Source organism: Bison bison, unplaced genomic scaffold (genome assembly GCF_000754665.1).
Source record: "Bison bison bison isolate TAMUID 2011002044 unplaced genomic scaffold, Bison_UMD1.0 scf7180017864232, whole genome shotgun sequence".
Lineage (NCBI taxonomy): Eukaryota > Metazoa > Chordata > Mammalia > Artiodactyla > Bovidae > Bison > Bison bison.
In genome coordinates, this window is record NW_011494804.1 from 389,537 (window position 1) to 399,457 (window position 9,921).

A 9,921-nucleotide genomic window follows, 5' to 3' on the forward strand; every position below is an offset into this window, starting at 1 on the left:
CCATGATCTTCATTTTCTGAATGTTGAGCTTTAAGCCAACTTTTTCACTCTCCTCTTTCACCTTCATCAAGAGACTTTTTAGTTCCTCTTCACTTTCTGCCATAAGGGTGGTGTCATCTGCATATCTGAGGTTATTGATATTTCTCCTGGCAATCTTGATTCCAGCTTGTGCTTCTTCCAGTCCAGCGTTTCTCATGATGTATTCTGCATAGAAGTTAAATAAGCAGGGTGACAATATACAGCCTTGACATACTCCTTTTCCTATTTGGAACCAGTCTGTTGTTCCATGTCCAGTTCTAAGTGTTGCTTCCTGACCTGCATACAGATTTCTCAAGAGGCAGGTCAGGTGGTCTGGTATTCCCATCTCTTTCAGAATTTTCCACAGTTTATTGTGATCCACACAGTCAAAGGCTTTGGCATAGTCAATAAAGCAGAAATAGATGTTTTTTCTGGAACTCTCTTGCTTTTTCGATGATCCAGCAAATGTTGGCAATTTGATCTCTGGTTCCTCTGCCTTTTCTAAAACCAGCTTGAACATCTGGAAGTTCATGGTTCACATATTGCTAAAGCCTGGCTTGGAGAATTTTGAGCATTAATTTACTAGCGTGTGAGATGAGTGCAATTGTGCAGTAGTTTGAGCATTCTTTGGCATTGCCTCTCTTTGGGATTGGAATGAAAAGTGACCTTTTCCAGTCTTGTGGCCACTGCTGAGTTTTCCAAATTTGCTGGCATATTGAGTGCAGCACTTTCACAGCAGCATCTTTAAGGATTTGAAATAGCTCAACTGGAATTCCATCACCTCCACTAGCTTTGTTTGTAGTGATGCTTTCTAATGCCCACTTGACTTCACATTCCACAATATCTCAATATATTAGAATCATAGTTCAATGCAAACAAAATTTCCATGTAATAGTTAATCATATTATAGATCCAGAAGAAGGAAATGTGAAATTCCCTTCTGGATTAGATATTATTTTTAATGAGAGTCATCAGGAATTATGATACTTAGGCTATCAAAAACATGCCTTTCTATTCAGGTCAGTCACTACTTAGGCTACCATCAAGATTTTTCCAACACAGGAGTGTCACATGTAAAGAAAAGTCTTAACTCTCAGTCTTGGGTTGTCTAATCAAAGCGACACTGAGCCACCAGTGTTGCCAGTTGGTTCTGTGATGAAGCTCTGTTGGCCCTGTTCAAGATGAGGAACAGAGTCACAGCACACCAGCACGTCTTCTGCATGACATCATCTCTGTGGATAATGATACTGGCTTCGATGATTTGAAGGGAGAGCTAGATGAGTGTGTCCAAAAATACCTCTCTGGAAATTAAAGTAAAAAGAAATGTAAGTGTTAAGGGTTGGTTGGAGAAAGAATGATTGGAGCAGTCGGTGGTCCAGGAGTTCCGGTGTTTCTGGACAGTCATTGTGAGTTGAATGTAATGTGGCTGCAACCCTTGCTGGTGATCATCCAGGAGGATCAGCAGAGCATGGCTTGCCCCACAAGTGATGTAATCAGTGTGGACATGCTTACGTAGAGTTCACTGTCTCCTATAGGACAGGAAGGATTCAGCTAGTGGATGCACTTCAAATGGGATCCCATTCCTCTTTCTGAGCTAGGAAGACCAGAAGACTAACAAAATCATCTACACCAATAACGTCACTTACAATGGCTGGAGAGTTGTTTGCCTTGAACAGACAATATTCCACGGACTTGGACAGGGTGGAAGTAGCATGGATGTTGGGGGAGGAGAGTATTTGGATACATAATTTAGGATCTGACTGTGTGGAGGTAAGTGTTTCATCATCCTTTGTTCTGGAGTAGGAGATGTCTTTTGAAAAAGGTGATCATATGGATTTCCTAAAGGCCAGGACTTTAGGACATATAACTCTCATGTTGGTGATTGCTTGGCTAAGTAAATACAAGGAGTATTGTTTTTCCTTCAGACCTGATCTGAGGACCAACAACTAGGGAAGTAATGAGTGTGCAGAACTGAGGAAAAACCCGAGTTGTAAATTATTTAAAGGACACCTGGATAATATACACCCATAAATACAGATATCAACACAAGGACAATTTGAATGTGGACAAAATCAGTTAAGAAATTGGTGTGAGAAGAACCAGTTAAGAAACTGTTGCTTAGCCCAGGGTATTACTGGTGAATTTGAGGTTCTTGCTTCATTGGAAAGAATTGGGAAACAAAAATATAGGTAAGAAGTGGATTTATTGAGAGAGAAACACACCTCGCAGACAGAATGTATACCATCTCAGAAGGTGAGAGCTTTGAAAGATGGTGTGGTTAGGTTTTAGGGGCTGAGTAAAATCATAGGCTAATTAGTGGGAGGATTATTTCAATTATTTTGGGGGAAGGGGTGGGTATTTCCAGGAATATGACCTCCAGTCACTTTCTGGCCTTTTACGGTTAGACTTAGAACTGTCATGGCACTGGTGGGTATATCATTTAGCATGTTAATGTATGACGATGAGCATATAATGAGGCTTGGGGTCTACTGGAAGCTGAATACTCCACCATTTGGAGCTAGTTGGTTCTAACCAAGTCTTTGCTGTGTCCTATGGCCATGCCATTCTTTTAAACATTGTGCCCTCCTGTTTTAAGAGCAGAACCAAAGGATATCAGGAGAGACCTGGGGAGGGTATGATCTAAAGCAAGATTTGATTACTTCACAGTGTGTGCTGGAATTTGTAGTTTGGAAAGTAGCATATAAGTGCAACTGCCTTAAAAACAAATAAACATTTATGGCTTCATACTCATAAGTGATCTACTTATTGTGCAAGAAAGTTTGCCATATATTAGGAATTCAAAGATGAACAAGACTAAGCTGGTTCCCTAAAGAACATATAGTATACCAAGGGAGATAAAAAGATAATCATGCTGCTGATCAATTCAGTCAATAGAAGCCAAAGTGAAGAGGGAGAGGAATTAAAGGTGACTCCCAAAAGATGGGAGTAAATGTTGATTTCACCAAAGGTAACAAGATTATGGAGAAGAGCACAGCTGGCAAGGAAGGTGATAAATTGGAAAACTGAAAGACAAAGTACAAATTTTGTGGAGCATTTAAAACATTTTTTTGTGAAGAAATGAATATATTACTATCTAGAATAGTAATGGCTCAGACGTTAAAAAAATTTGCCTGCAATGTAGGACACTTGGGTTCAATCCTAGATGGGGAATATCCACTGGAGAAGGAAATGGCAAACCACACCAGTATTCTTGCCTGGAGAATTCTATAAACAGAGGAGCCTGGTGGGCTACAGTCCATGGGGTCGCAAAGAGTCAGACCCAGCTGAGTGACTAACATTTAGAGGAGTATTACATCAGTAGGCTTACACCTATAGACAACATCAAAGCTGAATATAAAGACCTCTCTGTCCTCCTAATCTGGTAGGAAGACTTTACACTACAAGATCAAATGAAATAAGAATGCACACTTTGTATAAATTTGCAGTGTAATGAGAAATTAATTTAGAAAGCATTATGTGTGGCTGTGACTAAGTCATTTCATTTTGGTTCCCAATTTGGCTCCTAATTTGCAGTAAAATTAGAAAATAAAATTAAGAACTTTTTCCAATGCTAACATGTATTTTGAATGAGTTCCATTTCTTTATGTTTTCTTTTCCACCTCTGTCTCCACCAAACTTTGAGAATATTCTCCTAACAAACAATAGATGAAGCAAGGTTAACATAATGAGGATTGTTTTTTAATGTCAATTTGTCATGAATTGCTCACTGATGGTTAATGCTACACTGGAAAAAGGTAGTCATTAAACAATTTTAAAAGTTACTCCTATTCTAAGCTGGAAAAACCATCTTATTTCCATTTCCGCTACAATTCGGTGGCATTTGTTCTCTTAGAAATCCAAAGGACAGACCCCGGAAGCCCCACTGATCATTGTGTCGGAATCTTCTGTACCTTCCCTTGTCAAGGTTGGTCGAGTCTGGTTTTCTCCATAAAAACTGTAGTCAGTTTCTACCCTGTGGAATAGTATAAAGTGATGATAATAGAATACTTAGCCTTACAGAGAGTGCATGCTAAATTGCTTCAGTCATGTCTGACTCTTTGTGACCCTATGAACTTTAGTCTGCCAGGCTCCTCTGTCCACGGGATTCTCCAGGCAAAAATACTGAGTGAGTTGCCATGCCCTTCTCTAGGGAATCTTCCCAACCCAGGGATCGAACCTGCATCTCTTGTGTCTCCTGTACTGGCTGGCAGGTTTTTTACCACTAGTGCCACCTGGGAAAGTCCCACACACAGAGTAGGTGATAGTAAGTATTTTTAATTCAAATTATTGGTTTATGCCAAAAGTTAAGATTTATTTTAGCAGTGTTCAGCATGTGGTTCTGTGTTAAAGAAAGCCGAAGAACCTCTGAGTGTTGATCACATAACTTTGGATTTGAACAACAAATACGCTAAGATTGAATAAGAACATTAGGTAAACATAAATCAGAAATACAGCATGTTCTTTAACATCATTGATCATATTTTAAAAATGCAATAGCATGGGTCACTGACTGTAACTGTGTTTTAAATTAACATGACTGTCGTCCTCTAATGACATAACACTATAATATGATGTTTCCTCATTGCCAATTCAGAAAAACAAGTTGTGGCATGGGTGTGGCAGTAGATTATACTAAAAAATATGGACTAAATCAGATTTGAAAACAAGGAAAGTAAAGCTGAATACAGGTGACTGTTTTGAGTGTGATGGACGAACATCTCCGAATGTTAAATATTAAGAACTGTGCAGCGAACCGCTTCCCAAGGGAAACAAAAAACTCAATTTCATGGGCAAATTAAAATTAGAATCAAAAGCCTCTAAAAGACACACACACTTATATTTGTGTTTAGCAAAGGCAAGTAGACTACTAGTTAACTTAGCAGATCTTTTACGTCTGTATATGTCTTGCTTCCTTTGTTTCCATAAATACTTATAATCATTATTTCTGGACCAAGACTGATATTTTGCATTTAAATTCAGATACTCTATTACCTTATCTCCTCTAAACCTAAAGTAAGTACAGACATTGTATATTTCTGAATAATTTATCACGTTGAGAAGCTGCACAAGTATAAATAACAGATTTAAAACCACAATTGACAGAGAGGGCATTCTGCAATAACAGGATTCAGAGTCCAGAATTTTAAAGAGTTTTATTCAATTCTAAAAAGCTTGTTTTTCTTCTTTTTTTCCAAGTTAAGTAAAATTATTTAAACAAATCTCTTTATCTTTGTTTTGAATATTGCCAACATTAATTAAGCTCTTATACGCTGAGGCACCAGCCCACTAAAATCTTTACATATTTTATACCATCCTCAGCATTCTTATAAGATAGATATATGATTTCCATATTAAATATTAAGGAATTGAGGAATAGATGATATATAAGTAATGTGTCCAAGTTTATATAGCTAACAAATAATAGAATAACTTAACAAATAATAGAATCAAGATTGGAAATTTTGACTCCAAAGCCATTTTGGAGTCACTTTGACTCCACTCATGCACTTCTCCAGAAACTTGTAATCGGTTCTTAACTGCTTCAAATATTAAGTGTATACTTTAGATGAAATATAGTTTTCTCCAAAATGATACTAGATCTTCATAAACAATAATCATAGGTATCAGAGAGCTTTGGTGAGTATAAATTAACTTCAGAATAATACTTTATAACACGAAAAATAGCAAAGAAAAGGGTTGCGATTGATGTGCACCATGGACTTAGTGCCAAAGTGGAAATGCCTTTTCCCACTGATGAAGACTCTCCTTGACCAAACGTCAGGCTACCTTCGGCCCTCTTCTGGGCTAGACCGTGACTATGTCCCCACGTCTCTGGGCCTGCATGGCGCAGTGTTACAAGAATGGTGGTGGTGTAGTCGCTAAGTCATGTCTTATTCTTGCAACCCCATGGACTGTAGCCCGCCAGGCTCCTCTGTCCATGGGATTCTCCAGGCAAGAATACTGGAATGGGTTGCCATTTCCTTCTCCAGGGAATCTTCCCAACCCAGGAATCAAACCCTGGTCTCCTGAATTGCAGGAAGGCTTTTTATAGACTGAGCTACATTTTAGTCTAGAGAGAATCCCTTACTTTTGACATCTGCTCAAATTCCTCATCTTCTACCATCCCCCAGGTGATATTTGAATACCTTGACTTGCCCTTAATGCCTCTTTAAAAATCCTCCATGCATAAAGCAACCATTTCCACTCCCTGACTATAAATCCCCACTTGTTATTGTATTGAATTTGATACTGAGGTCTCTATTCCCTTGTCACATAGTTCCTGAATAAAATCTGTTTTTACCACTTTAACTACTGTTGGGCTCTGTTTTTTAATTCACTGATAACATTTCACATGGACAGAGAAACATGAGGAAAAGGATAAGTTTTGAAGAAAATGACATTTTATGCCCCATAGTTTTTTCTTCCTACCTTTAAAGGACTCTTTGCATGAAAGATTGTTTTTATTTGCTTTGCAATATTCTTAAACCCATGGGCTAAAGGTGATTGTTTTCTTAACTTCTTCAAAATATCAACTTTTCCAGGTTGTGCTGGACTGCATCTTTTAATCTACAAGTGGGCACTCTCCTATTGAAAATATTACAAAATCAACCTGCTGCATGCTTTGGGGCTACTCCTTTCCACCAGCACTCTGCTACTTTGATTAGGATTTAGGGTGGCTAAAATAATACCCTTATCTTCCTGTTTACTAGTTTTTCTGAGTCGGAAATATCTTTGAAGAAGAAAAAAACATTTTGATCCACAATCCTTTCTCCACAGGGTAAACCACTATCATCGATAGTCTTCTTAGGAGCGAGACTGTCTTGTCTGAAACTGCATTTCATGAGTCAGTCATAAAAGATTTTCAAATATTATCGAGTGAGCCCTTTGAATACTGGAATAACAAAAGCAGAGCTTATCTCTCTGTTGATAACAAGTCTTTTGTGATTTCTCTTTTGTACCAAAAAAATCATTTGCATCAACTGCAGTAAAACAACAAAATGTTACTTAGCAATAGGTATTGGATGCACAAATTTCTACCACACAATTTAGCCCTTAACAAAATGTATAATGTGCGCCTTTATGTCTTTTGAATTTTTACAATATAAGATTAAATTATACATTTTTCAGTCCAAGGTACACCCCTTCACTCTAACTAAAATGCTCTTAGAATAACTCTCTGTGTTGTTTCAGTGGCATCATAATGAAATGTATTCCATTGCCCAGGGTCCTATGACAGAAGTTTTCCCATTATTTCTACAAGATCCAGTAGAGCATTCTTGATTTCGATCAGGTCAGACACCTTGTCAGAGTCCAATCTTGACAAATCAATGACAAAGCATATCAGAGCCGTCAAAAGTTCACAGCATGTAATAAAAACTGAACTAAAGTCAAGCATGCTATCCTCTGGTAGGCCCAGGGAGACTCCAGGCAACTGGTGATTTGTGGCTCCATTACATCCCAAATGTTCGATGTATCTAGCCCTTGGCAGGGTGTCAAGGACAAGAAATAATCAGTCTTTAGAGATCACTTTTGAAGTGCTATGCCCTCTGCTCCCTTCAGGTGAATCATTCCTCTGCATTGTCAGGATCCACTGATGAAAGCTGATGATTTTCAATAGCCTGTGACAAGCAAGGTGTTCCCCTCCCCAGCCGTGGAGAGAATGATGCCACGCAGTCAGCTTTCACCAGGCGGGCAATGCGTGATGAGTGATCTCCTCAACTCTTCTGCCAGAGTCAAGAGTAAAACCCAGAATGCTGTATGTGATTTTGTACACAAGAGCAGAATGATCACCAGAGGAGTAGACAGGAAGGAATTTTAAAATTTGCTTCCTGATAGTTCATGAGTAGAAACCAAATTTTGCCTTCATGTTGAATTTCTACATTGAAAACAGTGGACTCACAGGAAGTATCTAAAAGTGATGTGAGCATAAATGAATCAAATTGGTGGCACTGCTCATGTTGCAATAACTGTTAAATCAGCTTTCTTCTCTTTTTTATCAGTTTTGTATTGAAGTATAGTTGATTTTCAGTGTTGCATTAATTTTTGCTATACAACAAAGTGATTCAGTTATACATATATAAGCATTATTTTTGAAAATATTTTTTCTGTTATGATTTATCACAGAATATTGAATATAGTTCTCTTGTCTTAATATGACTTTTAGTCTAGCTAATAATATGCTAATCGATCTGCAGAGAGTAATTATTGATTTTCAAGTAGTAACTTTTTTACTCATGATGGGCTTGCATTTTTTTTTTTCCACTCACTAGAATTATACCTATTTCAACCATGACAACCACAATTTAAGTTTCTCCTACCAATACAGTATAGTAATTATTTTTATTTTTAAAAAACTTAATTTATAAAAACTGATGATCTTTTCTCTGTCCTTTCATTAGTAGCCCAGGTTTAGTTAATTCACTCTAATTTTCAATTAGAGATAATTTATAGGAGGATAAAAAGACTATGATCTTACATTGAGAAAAAAATGTGTGCTATATTAAGAATCCAAAATAAGAATAGCATCCAATTTTTTAGTTCCTGCATTGCAGCTAGAAGGTACTGGAACAATGCCTTTTAAAATATGAGGAAAGATGACTGTCAATCTAAAATTCTTTATCAAAATGAACAGTTACTCAAGTGTAAGAAACATAATATTTAAAAAAAGTTTTGAAAATATTTCAAAAGACCAGCCAAGTACCTTCTTAAAGCAGCTGACCTAGAAGACCTTAACATTCCCCTTGGCAGCACTAAAACTCAGACAAGCTCCTTCCTAACTCCTAATTTATTTAGAATTTATAATATGTTGGCTAGGTAACTATTTTTCAGATCATAAAAAGCCTTTTTTCCTTGTCCAACTTTTTTTTTAATCATTAATGCATTAATAACTGCCTACCTACTTCCATGACTGCGTTTTCTACCTACCCTTGCACCAACTCAGCACCAAATTTATGGTAGAAGCATACATTTCCTCTCAATATGGTAAGTCACCTAGGAATTTGTATGTTTGTGTGTGAAAGTCACTCAGTCGTGTCCGACTCTTTGTAACTCCTAATTCTAAATAAAACTCCTCTCTGGCTTCCTTTTCTTCGAGCATTTACTTTAGAAGGCTTAGAATTATAAATTATTTCTCTGCTCCTTTGGGATGTAAATCTTTCTATAAGACCTGGGCAGATTTACAAATCAGGCATATCTTTCTCTGGGACTTGGGAGCCATCCCTTTGTAATGCCATCACCAAGGAAGATCATGGTCTTATCTCCCATTTCCTTGGCAGAGTTAGAGCCTAACTTTGGCAGGCACCATCCTCCAAGTTGCAAAACTACCTCCTGTATTAAAAGTATGAGAAATTACTTTATTTTGGAAAAGCCAATAGCAAACACAGACAGCCTATGTTTCCTGCATCCCATCTCTTAAAAACTTGCCATCCTTTGGTTTCAGCAGCATTGAACTCAGAGTTCTGGTCTTACTCCCCTGTTATAATAGCCATGAATTAAGTCTTCCTTGCCTGTTCAAATTTGTCCAGTGCAATTTTTGCCTTATTACAGCTATAGCTTATGTTCCAAAAGAAGGTGTAATTGATAGCATCCAAAATAGAATAGCTAGGGACTCCCCTGGAGGTCCAGCAGTTAACTCTTCACCTTCCATTGCAGGGAGTGTGAGTTCAATTTCTGGATGGGGAGCTAAGATCATATATGACTCACAGCCAAAACAAACAAACAAACAAACAAAAAAACATGAAACAGAAAGAATATTGTAACAAGTTCAATAAGGATTTTTAAAATGATCTACATCAAAAAAAAAAACTCATTAAAAAAATAAAATAGCTAACAGGAAAGAGACAGAGTCCTTGAGCTGACTATGAAAGAAATCCCAAAGGACAACTGTCAGAGATAGAAAGCATA

General features: G+C 37.5%; 1 pseudogene; it reads left to right on the forward strand.

The window, feature by feature from the left end:
- The window catches only part of LOC104993075, a 19,741-nt pseudogene extending 17,825 nt beyond the window's left edge, over window positions 1-1,916 (forward strand).
- Window positions 1,917-9,921: the final 8,005 nt, after the last annotated feature.